This window comes from Macrobrachium nipponense, chromosome 22 (genome assembly GCF_015104395.2).
Source record: "Macrobrachium nipponense isolate FS-2020 chromosome 22, ASM1510439v2, whole genome shotgun sequence".
NCBI classification, from domain to species: Eukaryota; Metazoa; Arthropoda; class Malacostraca; order Decapoda; family Palaemonidae; genus Macrobrachium; species Macrobrachium nipponense.
In genome coordinates, this window is record NC_087213.1 from 12,762,326 (window position 1) to 12,783,233 (window position 20,908).

Here is a 20,908-nt window from a genome sequence, read left to right on the forward strand (position 1 = left end):
GATGGAAATAAAACAGCTGAAATTAGATCAAGACAAGATAGGAAAAAGGGCTATCTTAGGATGTTCAGGAGCATTTAAACATAATCTATCGAATGATTATAATGAATGTGTCAAAGTCAAAAGTGATCTGGGATTGATGCTAGTTATTAATCTCTCCTCGAGTAATAAAATGATGAGGAAAGATACGTTCACATGACGAGAATTATATTTACTACCATTTAGCAACCGTTTTAACTAAAAATAAATAAAAACATCATACAGCATCAGTAGCGGAGGCACTGCATGCACAGTCTTCCCTTGGATGTGAATAATAGAACATGCATTGTTTTCTTTCAATAAACTATTATTAGTAGCAAAAATTGACTTAGTTAATGATTATTTCAACAACAATAACAACAACTACTGCTACTGTGTCTGCTGTGTGTACATATATGTGTGCATACACAGCATGGATATGGATGTACCGTATGTGTGTTCATGTTATATTATATATTAGTTATATATATATATATATATATTATATATATATATTACATCTATATATATATACAATATATTATATATATCTATATAGATATATATATATATATATATATATATATCTATCAGTATATTATATATACACATATATATATACACCCTGTCTCTTATTTTTTCACCTGTGGATATGTGTGATAAATGAATCACGTGCTAAAGTGATTATAATCATATATATGTATATATCATATACATATATATATATATTCTTATAATGTAAGTTTAGAATGCAATTATAATTCTGGTAATATGATTAATTCACATCAGAACTTGTGTATCATGGTGTGAAATGTTTATTTCTGTGTTCAGATTTCCCAAATTTAAAGACAACATGCCTTAAGTGATCCATTTTTTCATTTTGAAGTGCGTAAGACTTACAGAGAGTGAAAGCTCATAAGCCTTTGGAACAGAGTTTGTTTTTGCTCTTTGAGAATGTCTTAGCTAGGTGATTTTCTTTACATCGGTGCAAAACAAGCGTAAGACCCCCCCAAGCCGCCAATGTTATTCAGCCCCTAGTAAATAGATAATCTAAGCTAGTTTTTTCCATCGCGGTAGGTCCTGTGAATGGAACAAGGGTCCTTATTCATAGCTATTCCTATAGAGATGACGTATATGTTTTTCGCCTTCAACTATAGGAACTATACGCTTATGGGTGAGAGACGGTCATTCTTTCGCTTTGAGGCATAGGCGGCGTGCGTTATACTCTCTCTCTCTCTCTAAGAATCTCTCTCTCTCGCTCTCGCTCGCTCGCGAGGCTGTCTCAGTAACTTAACGTAACGAGCTGGTCACTCATTTTTATATAATTCTTAGTAATATATGTGTTGTTTGTGGATCTGAACATAGTATTGCATTTATTGGTTTTTAGTGAAGGCGCCACGAAAATAGTGAAAAAGTGTAAAATTGTAACAGGCCTTTTGATTGACGCTGCAGCTGTGTATAAGGTATTTTTACAAATGTTGTGAAGTGCACTTCAACGTTTTATTATTTCTAAACATTTATCTTTTGCTTTGTTCTTTTCACATATTCCATTTTTTTTATATGCTTAATGATTGTACTGTCAATGCTTTAATTGTTTTTATATTATGCATTATGTTTTTCTGCATTGTCTTTATTTTGTTTAATTAGTTTGAATAATATTCTATTGTGTACATTTTGAATCTTACACTTGTGAATTAACTTGCATTTAATTAAATTTAATTTCAAATTTAATTATTGCTTTATGATTTAATTTAATTAATTTTCTTGATAAACTTTGATTTAATTTTGTCTTAATAATTAATTCAAGAATTAATTAAACTTTTGTTTTCAAGTAATAACAATTTCCCTGAGATTGTGAATTTCACTTATACATTTTTGAATTTAGAATAAACTTTTGTATTTAAATTCATATGAGTATTCATTGAACCACCAGCTATATTTTATTTTGTTTAGGTAGAAATATAGAGTGATAATTGTGACGTTTCCCACAAATAAAACAGAATCAGGGAAATACTTAAATTTGAATTGCACGATGATACCCTTTAATTAAGATTACCTCACACATATTTTAATGAACTTAGACTGATTGTTTTCTTGACTGTTCAGTTAGAAAAAAAGGGATCACTCTTACCTTTAGAGTATTCAGTCGTTTAGTATTTGTGATGAAGGGTCAGATGTCTGTCTGTAGTGAGGTAAGTAACAACCAGGTACTTGAATGAACTGTGCCCTAAGTACAAAGGGTGTCCCAGACCCAGGAATAAAAGGGTCTCTTGTATTAGCAAGTACAAATGGTAAGTGTAGTAACCAGATACTTGGCAATTTGGGTTAACAAATACTAATGGTGTCCAGGACACAGATCTTTGGACTATTTCATGCACCAAGTATTAATGGTATCCAGAACCAGATACTCTACGCCACTTCGTCACAAGTATTGATGGTGCCCAGACCCGGGATATTTGGCATTTTATGTACCAAGTATCAATGATCCCCAGAAACCAGGGAGGAAAACAAATCACATTATCACTCTAGCTTATACTGGTGGTGTTAGGAATATGTTTTGTTAGAAGGTGACCATATATTTGTCTTTGCATTTTATTGTAAGAATTGTATTTGAGAAAAAATGGCTCCATTTCGATACTCAGGAATTTTTAGCAGCCCCTTCCATCCAAGTGTTTGTCTGAAACTACTCTGACTAAGGCACAGTGGAGTGCTTTAGCAGCAGCATGTGTTGTCATGTGACTAGTAGCATGATAAAAGCACAAATCAAATGCATTGTCATGCAAGCATCGATAGACTCTGGTTGAATAACTGATGATGATGAGTTAGAACTAGCTCAAGAGTTGTTGAATGTAGTACAGGCTGATCTTATAAATAAGCAAGTAGAAAAGAAAGAGAAAAGTGATGCAGAGTTAGAACTCAGACGCATAGAAGCAGAAGAAAGTTTGATTAAACTGAAAATACAGGCTGAAAGAGAGAGAATACAAGCTGAAAAAGACAGAATAGACAGGGAAAAACAAGAAAGAAGAGAAAGAGAAGAAGAAAAAGCTGCAGAAGATGAAAGGCAAAGGATAAAAGAGGAAAGAGAAATTGCAACGACATGAAAGGGAGGAATGGAATTGATAAGAGCTAGATCCACATTACCTGCAACACCGTCTAACCCTAACCATGGTAATCAAGACCCTGCATTTGATGTAGTAAGAGTGCAGAAGTTAATCCCTAAGTTTACTGAAGAGGCTCCAGATGAGTTCTTTGATCACTTTGAGAAAGTGGCTTCAGGTATGGGATGGCCAGAAGATAAATGGTCCAGTTTTTGTTTGCTACAAAGTGTCTTGATTGGTTTAAAGGGAGAAGTGCTTATCTAGCCTTAACAGCCTGATCAGTGTAAAGATTATAAGGTGCTCAAACATAATGTGCTAAACAAGTATACCAGTTGACCCCAGAGTACTACAATGAAAGATTCAGAACTTAATAAAGGATGAAAAAGTAACTTTCTTGGATTATGCTTATAAAGTGAGAAGGTGTTTTAAAAGATGGTTGGAGGCAGCTAAAGTTACAACTTTTGAAGAGTTAGAAGAGTTAGTTGTTTTAGAGCAATATTTTTAAAGGTATTCCTGAGCATATAAGAGCCTATTTGAGAGAGAGAGAGAGGTTAAAAAAACTTGACAAAGCTGACTACACGGGTGAGGACTACAATATAAATAGTAGCAGTAGCAGGCATAATTATAATGTCAAGTACCAGAATCAAACCACGCCCAGGTTTTAAGTCTCATCCAGGTTTCAGGAACAATTATATAAGTGGGAAACCTACAAGTAATAATACTCCTCAGCAACTAATGTGAAATCCTCATCTAATTTTGCAAGACAGTTGCAAAGCCTAATGTTGTCTGCTTCAAGTGTGGAAGAGCAGGACATTTCAGTCAGGAGTGTTATTGGAATTATCAGCAGTCCAAGCCTGTTGGTCAAATAGTAAGAGGTGACCAGGTCAAACAGACTGTTAAGAACAATGTGGGAAGAGTCCGTCTACAGGGAGGACTGAAACTAAACAAGCTGAGTGTTTAGCACCAGTGGAAATGTAACTTCAAGCAGTGAGTGGCTGAGCAGTTTGGAGGCTTTTAAGCCATATATCTATGAGGGTACACTGGCAACTCAGGAAGAGAGTGTGCAGGTACCAGTCAAGATTTTACGTGATACATGGAGCAACCATAGTGTGGTGTACGTGGTGCTCACCTAATGTTGGAGAAGAATCTCACTGGAGATTCAGTTATATTGAAGGGTATAGGAGGAGAGGAAGTAACTCCTATATGCCGCTTACACCTGTCCCTGTGAATTGGTGACAGGGAGTGTTGATTTTGCTGTAAAGGACTCACTGCTGTGGAAGGTGTCATGTTCTGTTAGGGAAATGAAAGTTTTCGGTGGTGTTCCATTTGTTCCTTGTCCTGTAGTGACAGACAAACCGTTGAGGATTAGTCCTTACGGTAGAGTTGGAGAAGAATAACCCCCACCTGTTCCCTAGTTGTGTAACTACCAGAAGTATGAGGAGAATTACGACTGTTGGTGAAGAAACTGAGGATTTGCACGCCCAAGATGGATTCTAGTGAAGGATCTTTGAACTTCAGAACAATTGTTCCAGGGAAGTGATGCCTCCCGTGGAGCTGACCAAGAAAGGATTTCCAAGAAAATGAAGAATCTGTTGTTCCTGAAAAGACTCCGAGTAGTCAAGGTGTTCCTGAAGATAGTCGGGAAACTGCAGTAAGCTGAGGTAGCAGATATTGATGCTTCAACTATTGAAGTTGGACAGTAACAAGAGAGAAGCTAATGGACTTGCAGAAGAGGGATGCATCTTTAGCTGATTTGTTCTTCAGAGTTGTTGATCAGGAAGAGATGCAACAAACTCCTACCTGTTATTATCTGAAGGAAGGTTTACTGATGAGGAAGTATAAACCTTCAGATATACCCGGAAATGCTGAATGGGGCGAATATCATCAGATTTTGATTCCATGTCCATTGAGAAAGCAAGTGGTGGCAGTAGCTCATGAATCTGGACATATGGGAGTCAGGAAGACTGTGGAGAAGATCATGAGATATTTTTTCTGGCCTGGACTTCATAAAGATGTTAGCAGGTTCTGTCGAGAGTGTCATACCTGCCAGATAGCTGGAAAACCTAATGAAACCATTCAGAAAGCCCCCTTACAACCTATAAAGTTAGAGGAGAACCCTTTAACAAGGTGATTATAGATATGGTTGACCGCTTCCGAAGACGAAGAAAGGAAATGAATATCTGTTGACATTAATGTGTCCTGTTACCAGATATCCTGAAGCGATCCCTGTCAGAAAACATATCTGCCAAGATAGTTGCTGAGCAAACTATTGGAGTTTTTCTCCAAGTTTGGTATACCAGAAATTGTACAAAGTGATAGAGGAACGAACTTTACTTCCAAGTTATTCCAGGATGTGATGAACTTATTAGGGGTAAAACAACAGTTATCAACTGCTTATATCATCCAGAAACTCAAGGTGCCTTGGAAAGGTTCCACCAGGACATTGAAAAGTATGTTGACAAAGTATTGTTCTGAGTCAGGAAGAGAATGGGGATGCTGGTTTACCCTTAATGTTATTTGAAGTTAGGAATGCTTATCAAGAAAAGCATGGGTATGTTGCCTCCTGCCAAAAAAAAAATTTTTTTTTTTTGGGGGGAAAAAAAGCAATGAGATGATTTTTGGAAGAGAAGTGAGAGGACCTTTGAAGATTCTTGCAGAAAATTGGGTAGAAAATAAAGAGGAAATCCCAGAGTATGTGAAGAACTTAAGGAAAAGGTTGGAAGAGATTAGAAAATTCTCTTTAGAAAATCTGAAAATGAGTCAAGAGAAAATGAAAAGGAACTATGACAGAAAGACTAAGCTAAGAAGTTTTAGTGTTGGTCAACAAGTGTTCGTGTTTTCTGCCAGTCAAGAGATTTCCCCTTACAAATAAATTTCAAGGTCCCTACAGGATAATTGAGAAGTCAAGTGATAGAACTTATGTGATTGAAACTCCAGAAAGAAGAAAACGACAGAGGAAGATACATGTGGAACCTTTTGAAACCTTACTTTCTCAGAAACAAATAGAACTGAAACTGTGTCAATAATACAGACAACTTCATCTACAGAAGACATGACGGCTATGAATTGGGAGCTGAAAGCAAGATGAATAATTCTTCAATTTTGGAAAATTTGGAGGATAAACTGAAACATCTTAATGTTGAACAAGGTGAGGAATTGAGTGAAGTGATTAGAAGCTTCACAGAGATTTTTGCAGATGTGCCCAGACGTACTAATCTGACCAAACTGAAAATCAAGATCAAAGAGGATGGAAAATCGTTCAAACAAAGAGCTTATCGCTTATCACCTTATCATCGAGATGTTCTGAAGAAAAGAAGTTCAGTATTTGCTGCAACATGGATTAGCAGAACCCAGTTCAAGTCACTTCAGTTCTCCATGTGTGTTAGTGAAGAAACCTGATGGCTCCTTTAGGATGTGTACTGATTATAGGAAACCTGAATTCATTAGTGTGGCTGACAATTATCCCTTGCCTCTTATAGATCAGTTACTTGATAATATTGGGCAAGCCAAGTTTGTTTCCAAGATAGACTTATTGAAGGGATATATCAGATACCCTTAGATGAAAATGCAAGGTTGCTGTCAGCTTTTTTTACTCCTTTTGATTGTATCAGTATACTGTATTGCCATTTGGTCCTGATGAATGCACCAGCCACATTTCAACGAGTGATGGATCAACTGCTAGGATCTATAGAAGGAGTAGGTGTATACCTTGATGACATAGTCATTTACTCTACAACATGGGAAGAACATCTGCAGATCCTGAAGAAAGTTTTCAAGAAACTACAAGAGGGCAGGACTAAACAGTCAACCTAGAGAAGATGAGTTTGGGAAGGCGACTGTTCAGTACCTTGGGTTTGAAGTTGGAAAAGGCCTTCTCGCTCCGGTGAATGCTAATGTGGAAGGTATCCGTAAGGCTACCCCTCCTATACTAGGAAGCAACTACAAAGATTTTTGGGCGATGGCTGGATTCTATCGTCGTTTCTGTCCAATTTCTCAGCCGTAGTAGCTCCCTTGACAGACTTACTAGTCCCAAAGCTAAGTTTGTTTGGACTCCAGAATGTCAAGAATCCTTTGAGAAGGTAAAAGCCATTTTAACTTCAAGACCCGTGCTTCAAGCTCCAGACTTTAATAAGAAATTGTGATACAAGTTGATGCCTCTGATTGTGGAATTGGAGCTGTTCTACTTCAAGAAGATGAAAATAACCTTCTACACCTGTGTGTTTCCTGTCCTCGAAACTGAAAAAGCTCAGAAAAACTATGCAACTATTGAAAAGGAAACTCTAGCCTTAATCACAGCATTGAAAAAGTTTGAAGTGTATGTGAACAGACCTCGGAATGAAGAGGTCTTAGTGTTGTCTGATCACAATCCCCTGTCATTCATACAGCGGATGAAAAAACCATAATCAAAGACTGACCAGGTGGTCTTTGTGCTTGCAACATTATAATATAAGGTTGAGCACATATCTGGTAAGAACAATGTAGTTGCCGATTATTTATCCCGTTGTGAATCGTTGGATTCAACCCCGGAATAACTAATCTTCTGGGGGGAGGAATCTTATAATGTAAGTTTAGAATGCAATTATAATTCTGGTAATATGATTAATTCACATCAGAACTTGTGTATCATGGTGTGAAATGTTTATTTCTGTGTTCAGATTTCCCAAATTTAAAGACAACATGCCTTAAGTGATCCATTTTTCATTTTGAAGTGCGTAAGACTTACAGAGAGTGAAAGCTCATAAGCCTTTGGAACAGAGTTTGTTTTTGCTCTTTGAGAATGTCTTAGCTAGGTGATTTCTTTATCGGCGCAAAACAAGCGTAAGACCCCCCAAGCCGCAATGTTATTCAGCCCCTAGTAAATAGATAAGCTAAGCTAGTTTTTTTTCCATCGCGGTAGGTCCTGTGAATGGAACAAGGGTCCTTATTCATAGCTATTCCTATAGAGATGACGTAATATGTTTTCGCCTTCAACTATAGACTATACGCTTATGGGTGAGAGAGGGGTCCATTCCTTTCGCTTTGAGGCATAGGCGGCGTGCGTTATACTCTCTCTCTCTCTCTAAGAATCTCTCTCTCTCGCTCTCGCTCGCTCGCGAGGCTGTCTCAGTAACTTAAGTAACGAGCTGGTCACTCATTTTTATATAATTCTTAGTAATATATGTGTTGTGTGGATCTGAACATAGTATTGCATTTATTGGTTTTAGTGAAGGCGCCACGAAAAATAGTGAAAAAGTGTAAAATTGTAACAGGCCTTTTGATTGACGCTGCAGCTGTGTATAAGGTATTTTACAAATGTTGTGAAGTGCACTTCAACGTTTTATTATTTCTAAACATTATCTTTGCTTTGTTCTTTTCACATATTCCATTTTTTTTTATATGCTTAATGATTGTACTGTCAATGCTTTAATTGTTTTATATTATGCATTATGTTTTTCTGCATTGTCTTTATTTTGTTTAATTAGTTTGAATAATATTCTATTGTGTACATTTTGAATCTTACACTTGTGAATTAACTTGCATTTAATTAAATTTAATTTCAAATTTAATTATTGCTTTATGATTTAATTTAATTAATTTTCTTGATAAACTTTGATTTAATTTTGGCTTAATAATTACTTCAAGAATTAATTAAACTTTTGTTTTCAAGTAATAACAATTTCCCTGAGATTGTGAATTTCACTTATAATTTTGAATTTAGAAATAAACTTTTGTATTTAAAATTCATATAGTATTTCATTGAACCACCAGCTATATTTTATTTTGTTTAGGTAGAAATATAGAGTGATAATTGTGACGTTTCCCACAAATAAAACAGAATCAGGGAAATTACCTAAATTTGCAATTTGCACGAGTGATTACCCTTTAATTAAGATTACCTCACACATATTTTAATGAACTTAGACTGATTGTTTTCTTGTGACTGTTCAGTTAGAAAAAAAGGGATCACTCTTACCTTTAGAGTATATTCAGTCGTTTAGTATTTGTGATGAAGGGTCAGATGTTCTGTCTGTAGTGAGGTAAGTAACAACAGGTTACTTGAATGAACTGTGCCCATAAAGTACAAAGGGGTTGTTCGTGTCCCAGACCCAGGAATAAAAGGGTCTCTTGTATTAGCAAGTACAAATGGTAAGTGTAGTAACCAGATACTTGGCAATTTGGGTTAACAAATACTAATGGTGTCCAGACACAGATCTTTGACTATTTCATGCACCAAGTATTAATGGTATCCAGAACCAGATACTCTACGCCACTTCGTCACAATATATATATATATATATATATATATATATATATATATATATATATTATTATATATATATATATTATATATATATATAACAAACGCTGTTAAAAGTGCAGCCCTGACAGTGTTGGATGAAAATTAGTCTATGCCTTAGCAAATTCTTAAACAAATAAAACTAAATACGTAACATCAGGCGATGTATCGAACGCTATGTCATCTGAAATATGGTTCCCAGAATTTTTTTTTTTTTTTAGAGAGAGAGAGAGAGAGAGAGAGAGAGAGAGAGAGAGAGAGAGAGAGAGAAGAAAAGTTTATCATTAGGGAGCCCTGTCAAAGTTACAGAGGGCGAATAAGTGATCGAGGGAGTGAATGGACTATAATTGGGAGTGAAAGTAAAGGTAGTAATGTCAGCCTAAGGTCTTGATTAGAATTAAAACATGAAATACAGGACAGGCGACGTATTTCTCAGAATTCAAAGATAAAAATAGAATATCGGCTTATTCGAATTTGTCTGGAAATGATATGCAATATATTTTGGATACAGGTTATATAAAAAGGAAGGAATATTTTGTCGCCTGTGTCTGGCTTTTTAATAATGTGATTAGAAGTTTTAGAGATATTGGTTTATGTGTATAACTGAATCACGAAAGTTTGGAACTTGATAAATGCATGAATAAAGGTATAAGCCACGAAGGAAAGAGAAACACTGAAGTAGCTGCAAGATCTTTGGACTAAGTAAAGGACGGGGAGTCGAAAGATCTTGTAGCTACTCCAGTGTTTCACTTTCCTTCGTGGCTTATACCTTTATTTATTAGTTTATGTATGTGATGTAACATTATTTGCCTACAGTAAAAAGCAGTAGACGTTATTTATCTTACGCTATGAGAACCTGGTACATGCAAGTGATTAATTTTCTGGAAATAACAGACAAAAAAGCTAAAATTAAATCCTAAATGAACTAACCACAGAAAACCAAATATGACAATAAAAGTGGGTAAATGACAAAATTAGGATAGCAGAAATAAAAATAAAATAAAAGAAAAGAAAATTATTAAAATAGATACGTGTTAACAGGTCTTTTGGCGTATAGCAGTTTTGCAGGAGAAACAAAATCCAACTTGAATTTTAATGTAACGAAATATAATGGGAATGTAAAACCGGCAATCGAGGATCAGTTGGGTAATGAATGCTAGGATTCATTTTTAGCAAATTATCAAAACAAAAGTCAGCATTGAATTGAATATCATATAGCACACAGGCGGGTTGTTTTTTTAGATTGTTTATCTTAAGTTTTCAAAATGAGCAAACTATTGTTAAATTTATTATAAATCGGACAGTTCTTGGGCATATTCACAAGGGTAGTACTGCATATTATGACAAATCGTAGCCATCCAAAGGATACTGCGTTGTAAGTAACATTAGTTTTTGAGTCCATTCAAAAGTGGCCTTTCACATTATGACAAAGCATGGCCATTAAAAGGATAGTGCGTTGTAAATAACAAAATGTCAAGCCAATTTTCATAAATTCAAATTGGATTTAAATCTTCCGGCCCCGGAGAAGAAACGAGTTTACGGAACGACCCAGTCGTGTAGGTTCGGTTGCTAGTCTCTCGCGTTCTGTTTACTTCAGTGGACCGAGAAAGCGGTGAAGGAGAAGTCGCTGCGAATTTTATCTGGATATTCTAATTCTGAGCTGCCCTGAGTTTTGTCTTCATTAGTAATGGTATGTGTGGAAGATGTTCTCAGTTACTTATCTCGCTTATTGTAAAGCATTTGTCGGGAGTAGAAAGTGTGTTGTTTGCTACCCCACCTACGAGCGGTAGCTAATGGAGCTTTCTGTTGTCCCACTTCTCAGATGTTTAGATTTTACTGTTTTGATTTATCTACCGTAAGGCTGCTTATTCTTATCCTTATTCTTCTTATTCTTTAAAGTAATATATTGTAACTCGTGATTGTTTAGAAGACCTGCTTTATTGAAGGTTTAGTTAGGCCTAAGACGTTTGCAAATCGTTTGTCGATAGGCCTAGGCTGACCGATATTGACGTCCAGATTTTTTGTTATTTTACCTATGTTCACTTTGCAAACCCTCATGACAATTACAACTCACGTTATTGGAAAAACCGGTCGAGGAGCATTGTCGTATGGTAGGTAGATGAAATGGATGTAAAATTAGGCCTTATGTATACCAGTTCTATCCCTGCCCCTGTACTGCTCCTCCTAAGCAGACCTTCGTTCAGCTATTGGCTTCATAGGCCCATGGCATGATTTTTTAATGGCACATTTATTTTTTGCGTTTTATTTTGAGGCCAAGCAATAGTATATTTTATTCAAGTACTGTACCTAAATGCACTTTTTTTTTCTTTCTTTTTTTCTTTTTTTGGTAGATCTAGGGTACTTATCCGCGGCGGCCTAGACCATGGCAGTTGCGGTTTTTCTAAGCAGTTTTACCTACTGAACAAGAATTTTAAGTAATAGGGTAAAAAAACCGCATGGTACAGGGGGGGGTGGACCATGTATGATCAATTATGTACAACCCCAAAAAAACGAAAAAGTACATTATAACCGTCCTGACACCGGAGTAGAGGTCTTTAGCTCCGTTTCTCACCAACAACAAGTCGCGTCTGATGCCCATCTCCGATGTCGGGACGCATTATAATGTACTTTTTTTGGGGTTGTACACATTGATCGTACATGGTCCACCCCTGTACCATGCGGTTTTTTACCCTATTTACTCGGACGACTGTAATTAACACCCAGGGGCCAGTATTAAACACGGCAAAATACATTGGACGCCCCAATCCCTAGTGGATGTCGTATCCACGGTTACGTTCCTTGCCGTCCGTGCGGACTGCTTCTGTAGAAATACTTTTTTTTTTGTATCCTTGCACATGCCTGCTCGTGTGAACATTCATCTTGAAGTAACAAATAGGCCTAAGCTCAGGCCTAGTCTAGGATAACATTTAGTTTGGTATTTTGTTTTCCCATTGCAAATTCAATTCCAGATTTTGAAAGTTACAGGTTGCAGCTGTGAATTTCACTCCAGCATTGTTCCCACAATAGGTAGCTATAGGTACCTAGCTAGTAGGCTAGTTGCAGTATTTGGTAATTCTAAGCCCTCATTCCGCGGTAAAGTAGACTATGGCAGTTGACGTTTTCCTATGTTATTTTACTTACTGAACAAGAATTTAAAGTAATATTTATTCGGACGACTGTAATTAACCCCCAGGGGCCAGTACTAAACACGGCGAAATACATTGGACGCCCCAATCCCTAGTGGATGTCGTATTTGTGGTTACGTTTCTTGCAGGGTAATTCTAACCGCGTATACGACATCCAATATTGGGATTGGGATTTGGGACGTCCCAATGTATTACGCCGTGTTTAGTACTGGCCCCGGCGGGTTTAGTTACAGTTGTCCGAATAAATATTACTTTAAATTCTTTGTTTTCTTCAGTAAGTAAAATAACGTAGGAAAACATCAACTGCCATAGTATACGTTACTGTGGAATTAGGGCTTAGAATTACCCAGTATTTTTTATTTAGGCTAAATGGATAAAATTAACTCTTTACTTATAGAATAGATTGATTGGGCTTAGGGTAAAACTGAAGACTACTACTGCAGCCTAGTTCCTTCCAGGCGCCAGTCAAAAGATTTACAACCTTTTACCTATTTATGCTTTGATTGTGTAGGCTTATAGGAGGTCTTTTGTTCATTGTTTATGATGTTTACCATCATTTGTTTGTGTTTACACTCATTCCCAAGGGGCTGGTTTTAAACAGTGCCCATTTTCCTATTGTCTGTACAACCTAGTATTTGGTGATTTTAGCTTAGCATTTATCAAACTTTCAATGTCCTTTCAGATTTGTTCATGAGAAATTAAAAAGAGGCATGCATTGGAAACAAAAATAATGCAAATTAACATAAATGGCTAAACACAGCCCAAGTTTTCTTTAGAAAGACAAATGAAACTGGGTTTTATTAACTGTGTCACAGAACTTATGCGGGTACCCATCTGGAACTATGGGGAATAGGCTAATTTATTGCAGTTTGTAAGAGATGCTGCATGTTCCACCTTTGAGGATATATATCTTAACCTGACCTAACTTAGATATGTTAAGTGGGAGCTCATCAGTGCCCCCATTAGTTTTAGTCTGCTCAATAATTCATATTGTTCAGAATGAGAGGATTAGCTCTAAACATGGATGAATGGATGCTGGTATCTGTTCTAATTTGATATGTTAGCTGTCCATTGAAAAATCTATTCTTTTGATCAGGGAAAATAGTTTTTACTCATTGGTTTGCCATAAACACAGTAAATTTTGAAGCACTGTACTGTGGTCTATTTTTGGAACATGTGCTAATTGTGACTGGGGTATCGAGAGGTGTGTTAGGTGTTGAGAAGTTCCCAGAATTTTTTTACCAAAATTTATCACTTGATTTATTTGTTTACTTAGAGGTATAAAGAACTGCGCTGTGTTATACATACATCATCATTAGTACAGTATTCTGACGTGGGTTTTTAGTTTTCTGTAAAAGAAAGTATTGAGATGGCTTTGTCTGTCTATCTGCACTTTTTCTGTTCGCCCCCAGATCTTAAAAACTACTGTTGCCAGAGGGTTGCAAATTGGTATGTTGGTCATCCACCTTCCAATTATCAAATATACCAAATTTCTTCCGTGTAGCCTCAATGGTTTTTATTTTATTTAAAGTTAAAGTTAGTCGTAATTGTGGGTCTGGCAACACTATAGGACAGGCCACCACTAGGCCATGGCGGAAAGTTTCATTGGCTGTGGATCATACAGCATTATGCGCTGTACAGAAAACTTGCTTGCACCAATGGCATGTCAGCACATTTTTTACTTGGTTAGTTGTTGTTATGAGGGTGCATAGGAATGTTTTACCCCCCTTTTTTTTTGGGGGGGGGTGGGGGGCTCAAGAAATGTTGTTTTACTTGGTCGCATTAAAATGTAAGTTTGTTCATGCAACTTACCTGTCAGAATATATATATAGCTGATAATTTCCGACACCGACAGAATTTAAAACTTACGACACACTAGTGGGAGTCAGGTGGTTAGTACCCATTCCCGCCGCTGGGAGGCGGGTATCAGGAATCATTCCCATTTTCTATTCATAATTTTTCTGTCGCCGGTGTTGTGAACGTCTGTTTACAGCACCTCCGTCTGGATTTGGAAACTTTTTGCTACTTGAGTATCCCTTTTGGTTCTTTTTTTGGATTAATTGATTGGATCGGTGGCTAGGCACAGTTATTAGTGGATTGATTTGATTTTGGTTTGGACTTTTCTTGGAATAATATGTCAGGGTCTAGTACAGCTAGCGCTAGGTTCTGCTCTAGAACTGATTGTAGAGTAGGCTTACTGAAAGCTTCAGTAGACCCACATACGGTATGTAAGAGTTGCAGGGAGCATGAATGTGTGTATGAAAGCCGTTGCAAGGAGTGCGAAAGACTAACAGATTCTGAGTGGAAGGCGTATGAGACCTATCTTAGGAAGCTTGAAAAGGATAGGTTAAGGAGGTCTTCCTCCAGGAGTGTTTCAGGCTTGCAAGAAATTAATGTTTCTCCTGTTAACCCTCCTTCTGTTAATGCTCCTAACCCTGTAGTTTTGCCTCCGGGCCCTGAAGCAGTGTCTGTAGAGAGTAATACTTTATCCTTGATATTGGAGTCGATTCGTAATCTAGAATCAAAAGTGGTTGGCTCTTGAGAGCAAAAGTGACGTGCAAAAGTGCAGTGATACCCCTTGTGTAGTGGAGGGTGCGTCAGATCGGCCTCGTTTCGCCTCTAGGCCTGGACCTCTGCTTGACTCCCAGGACCTGGGGAGGGAGCATGTCGAAAGCCGAAGGAGGGTTACAAGGAACCCCCACCGATCTGACGTGCCTTCGGCAGTTACTGATGAAAATCCCCAGACTGCCAGGGAGCGTGCGCGTGCACGTCTCCTCAAGGAGTATTTTCCGTCATCGGAGGCTTCATCCCCACGTAAAGGGTGGAGTTCTCAAGGTGCTTCACGTCCGCTGAAAAGGACGGCGCGTAATGTTGACACTTCACGTCCTCCGCTTTTGCGATCTTCGCCTGACAGTGCGTTCGCTGCTTTTCCGCCGCAGAAAAGGCGTAGAGAGTCTTCGGACTTGGATTCAGTTAGCTCGTGCGAGCGATACAGTCGCTCCAGAGCTCGGGAAGAGGCCGTACCTGGGAGGAGGAGGGGGGCGTCCCCTCGCCGCTCTCCTGCTCACAGGATCAGTCCTTCCCCGGAGCAGGAGGATTCGCCTAACAAGAGGATGATTCAGTCACTGCAGCAGCAACTTCAGGACGCTGAGCGCGCTTCTGTGCAAGTGGAGCGCGCTTCAGGTGCCGCCAAACGCGCACCTGTTGTTGATAAAACGTGCACCAGTGAGCGGCAGCCGCTCGCTGACTGACGCTCGGCGCGCACCAGTGGAAGCCAAGCGTGCACTAGTGGACGCTCGGTGCGCGCCAGTGGACGCCAAGCGTGTGTTGGTAGATGTCGAGCGCGCACCTGTCGGCGCCAAACGTGCGGATTCGGACGCCAAGCGCGCGCTGGTAGACACCAGTTCCTCACCGATGCAAGTTCAGGTGGATGAAGGAACCCTTCCTGTTCGTCAGTTTTCTTCAGAGTTTCCTCCTACTTCTCCAGTTTCTGAGGAAGGAGTTAGCGATGATTTAGTAGAAGCAGAGGAAGAACAGCAAACAGCTACTGTCTCATCGGACTATAAAGTTTTTGATGCGTCTGCTACAGTCGGAGTTCGGAGAAACTTTTCAACCGGAAGCCCCTCGTACTCCTCCTTCTCAATTTTCTTCTTTTAAGGCAACGAAGGCATCGGGGTTCATTAAAATGAAGAAGTCGCTTTCCCACGAAACAAGCGTTCCGGAAAGTCCATGAGTGGATGGAGAAGAGGAAAGCGTCAGAAAGTCTCTTTAGCTTTACCGCCTTCAAGACTCTGCGGTAAAGGAGGCATGTGGTATGAGACAGGAGAGGACATAGGCGTTAAACTACCAGCCTCTGCTCAAGGTGACTTTGGGAGCATCGTAGACGCCTCCAGAAGAGCCCTTCTGTCTTCATCAAAAGTCACTTGGACCCATAACGAGTTCGACTTTCACCTAAAAGGCCTCTTCAGGACTCTAGAGGTCTTCAACTTTCTTGACTGGTGTCTTGGAGTTTTAGATGCCAGGTCAAGGAGTTCTGATACTATTAGTCTGGGGGAGCTGTCCAGCGTACTTTCTTGTATGGACAAGGCCGTCAGGGATGGTTCTGAGGAGTTGGCTACGCACTTTAGCTCGGGCATTCTCAAGAAGAGAGCGCTCTTTTGTAACTTCACGGCCAAATCCGTCTCTCCAACGCAAAAGGCGGACTGCTTTTCGCTCCTTTCTCAGACCATCTCTTCCCCCAGGCTATGGTTAAGGACATAGCTTCAAGCCTTCAGGAAAAGGCAACGCAAGATCTTCTGGCTCAGTCTTCTAGAAGGCCAGCAGCTGCTTCATCTTCTGGAGCTTCGTTGCCAAGAAATCGAAGCCCTTTCGTGCTGGAACTTCCTCGAAAGCAGCCTCCCGAGGAAGAGGCTCTTCCAGAGGAAAAACCCCTGCTCCGTCAAAGAGTAGGAAGTGATTCGGAAGTCCTTCAGACGCCGGTAGGAGCCAGGCTTCTTCGATTCGCGAGAGCCTGGGAAGAGAGAGATGCCGACCCTTGGTCGCTGGATGTCGTGAGGAAAGGGTACAGGATCCCGTTCTTGAAGTCGCCCCCGCTATCCTCAACACCAAAGGATTTGTCTCCCTCTTATCGAGGAGAGAAGCAGAAAGTGCTTTTCGATCTGCTGGAACAAATGATCGAGAGCAAGCGGTAGAACATGGTCTTCGACCTGGAATCACCAGGGTTTTACAACCGCCTGTTCCTGGTGCGAAACATTCGGGGGGTGGCGACCCGTCCTCGATGTCAGCAGCCTAAATCTCTTTGTGATAAAGAAGAAATTCAAGATGGAGACGACTCAATCGTGCTGTCAGCTTTGAGACCGGGGGATTGGATGGTCTCACTAGACCTCCAAGACGCGTATTTTCACGTCCCCATCCATCCCCAATCAAGGAAATACCTGCGATTTGTCCTGAAGGGGAAGGTATTCCAATTCAGGGCACTTTGCTTCGTCTGACCACAGCGCCGATGGTTTTTCACCATTCTAATGAAGAACGTGGCAAGGCTGCTTCATTTGGAGAATATACGGATCTCTCTCTACCTAGACGACTGGCTTATTCGAGCTTCATCGCGGGAACGGTGTCTGGAGGACCTGCACACGACCATGACGTTAGCAAGTCCCTGGGGCTTCTGGGTAAACCTCGAAAAGTCGCATTTTATTGTAGTGTCTTACCGAACAATTATAGAGCCGTGATTTCCACGAGCGGCAGGATACTAAATTCAAATTTAGCGCGTCGGCGTCGCCAACACTGGTGGTGATGACGTCATCTCCCTCCACTCGCGGGAGAACCAGGTACAACTGCCCAGGTGAATCCAATTCTTTTCCTGCCGGCGTCCGGTGAACATCGGTGGTCGGTGCGGTTGGATGACTTTGCTTCGCTTTTTTTCTTGTGGAATTGATCTTCGGAATTGGTGAAGTACTCTTTTTTGGCGTTGTTGTTATTTTGCTTTTTATTTAGGCGTTGCCATGTCGGATTCTAGTCCGTCGGGAGTTAGGTTTTGCATCTCAGGATGTAAAACTAGATTATCCAAGTTAGAATATGATTCTCACACTAAATGTGTTAAGTGTAGGGTACGGTTTGTTCAGCAGATCGAACATGTAACGAGTGTAGTGATTTGGACTGATTCTCAATGGAAGTTTTTTAGTTTCATACTCGGAGAAATTAGCTAAAGACAGAATTATAAGCAGCCTTAGTGAAAAGTAGACTTAGCTCCGCTTCGTCTTGCGATGCTTCTGTTCCTTCTGTTTCTCCTCAAATTGTTATGGTCTCCTTTAACTACACCTCCTATTCCTCCTACTAATCCCGCTTCTCCGGCTTCCCGTGTAGTTTTCTTCCCCCGACATCATTGCCAGTCTGGAATCGAGGCTAGATCAGAAATCGGTACTAGCGAATACGGTTTTGCAACTTGGTAATTCAGTTAAGACGTTTTTGGAGAAAGAGCGGCTTCAGGTAAGAGTGTAGTTGAGGGTGCGTCTGTCTGTCCTGACACGTCTCCTAGACAAAGGTCACTGTCCAGCTCCCCGCACCGGGGAGAAGACATACCGGAAGTCCAAGGAGTCAGATCGGGGATTTGCCCACAGACAGGCGCCTCTCTTGTTGAGCCTGTTGCGCCTCAACAGGGCTCGGTTAAGCGTTGGAAAGGTGTTGCGGTCAGACGCCTTTCGAATGATTCAAGCGATTCGTCTCCGGTCGCGCGCGCTCTTGGCGAGATTCGCCCGTTTCGCGTCCCTTAAAGAGGCGTTCAGGCGCCGATTCTTCGCCTCCTCCAGTCAAGCGGTATAAGGAGCCTGAGAGTAGGGTTGCGCGACCATTAGCGGCTCGTTCGTCGCCTCAATCTGTGCCTTTTTCGGCTCCATCTACTAGTAGAGATTGTGGTTTTAGCGCTGTAGCTAGCAGTTCTAAGGGTGTTTCTTTAGGCGCTTTTTCGTCTGTTACGCCTGATGCGCCTGTTTCGCCTCGAATTTCGGCGGCTCCGAGCGAGGCGCAAGTAGTTTTTCCGCCTCCTGCTGAACATTTAGGCTCTTCCAAGCCTACGTTAACTGTTTTTTGATTCGTCTCTGGCGCCTTTGCGCAAGCAGTTGAGATGTTAACCAACTGGATGGAATGAGTCCAAGGGTGGTTCGAAACCTTCAGATCCGTAGTAGTTCCGTCTACTTCTTCGGCGGTATCGGAGAATGAAGAAGAAGTAGAGGAGGAGGATTCACATCACCTCTCGTGTTATTCACGTCTCCTTAGATTTCTTCTGGTATCTTATCCAGATTATTTTGAGAAAGCGGCGCGCTCCCCAACTTTCGACTTTTTTGATGAGGAGGAAAAACTTCAGACCCTCTCCTCCCAAAACTTGTTCTATCTAAAGCGGTTAGACATTCGTTGAAAGAGACGGAGAAATGGATGTCTATGAAAGAGACTTAGGGAAGGCTCTTTTTGCTTACCCTCCCTCTAAGTTGCTTCGTAAGAGGTATAGGTTTTATGTAACTGGGGAAGCTCCTTCTCTGGGAGTTTCTGCCTCCTCCCAGGGAGACTTCTCCAGTTTTAATCGACTCCTCTAGAAGAATCTGCTTTCGCCGCAGCGAAAGTTTTCTTTACAGCGCCTGAGTTGGACCACGTTGTAAAGAATCAATTTAAACTTTTGGAAGTCTTTAGCTTCCTTGATTGGACTATTGGCGCTTTAGCGGCCAAGATCGAGACTGTCCTTCTCTTTCTTCAGGAGTTAGCGGAGGATTGGATTGGTGTTCTGTCCTGTGCGGACAAATCCATTAGGGATGGATGTGATGAGTTAGCTTCGCTCATCGCCTTTGGTACCCTTAAGAAAAGGCAACTTTGGTGCTCCTTTGCTTCTAAAAGGGTTACGTCCCAACAGAAGTCTGCTCTCTTGTTTGCTCCTTTTGTGAAAGATAACCTCTTTCCAGACGATGTAGTGTTGTCAATTTTTTCGTCTGCGCTAGATAAGAAATCTACTTCGGATTTACTGGCACAGTCTACTAAGAGACCTAAAGCTCCTGTGGAGACTGTTCCTTCGGTTTCTCCTCTGACCCAAGCGCCTTTTCGAGGGAGAAAACCCAAGCGCTTCTTTCGGCCGAAGTCGAATTTGCGACCTCAGTCTAAGGCCTCGGCCAAGGTTAACAAACCTTCCAAATGAAAGCTCGGTTCTTCATGCACAGTGGGAGCCAGGCTGGCGCTGTTTTGGGAGGAATGGGAAAACAGAGGAGCAGAAGCCTGGGTAGTGCAAGTACTCAAGTTCGGCTATCGTATTCCTCTCGTTTCACCTCCCTCGCTCTCACCTGTGCCAATTCCATTCCAGGCATACTCTCCGGGCTCAGACAAATTTCTGGCGCTAGCCGCAGAAGTGGAAGCGCTTGTTCTCAAAGAAGCGATAGAACAGATATGAAGAGGATTTTCCTCCAGGCTTTTACAATCGCCTTTTTTGTAGTTCCCAAGTCATCAGGGGGCTGGAGGCCGGTTTTTGGATGTGAGCGCCCTGAACTTGCATGTCCAGAAAACAAAATTTCATATGGAGAACCACTCGGTTCGTTCTGGAGTCCATCAGACGGGGATTGGATGGTCTCTCTGGACATGCAAGACGCTTATTTTCACATTCCGATACATCGCGAATCTCGGAAGTACCTGAGGTTCATGTTCGAAGGCAAGGTGTTTTCAGTTTCGGGCGCTTTGCTTCGGACTAGCAACCGCTCCTCAAGTTTTCACCAGGGTTCTATCCCCGATAGGAAGCTGGCTGCACATATTAGGAGTAAGAATCTCCCTCTATCTGGACGATTGGCTTCTCCGGTCGGAATCAGAGAGTCGGTGCATGAAGGACCTTGGAACAACTCTGGATC

General features: G+C 40.6%; 1 protein-coding gene across 20 annotated transcripts in view; it reads left to right on the plus strand.

Moving 5' to 3' along the window:
* The first annotated feature begins 10,947 nt into the window (after nt 1–10,947).
* Nucleotides 10,948–20,908, plus strand: part of LOC135198501 (tyrosine-protein kinase SRK2-like) — a 375,373-nt gene continuing 365,412 nt past the window's right edge. For 11 of the 20 annotated variants that reach the window (XR_010310811.1, XR_010310813.1, XM_064226106.1 and 8 more), the window contains exon 1: nt 10,948–11,080. The gene's annotated coding sequence lies outside the window, so the exon portion shown is untranslated. The remainder of the gene's footprint in view (nt 11,081–20,908) is intronic. The other 9 variants (XM_064226107.1, XM_064226116.1, XM_064226122.1 and 6 more) reach the window with 5 other exon arrangements.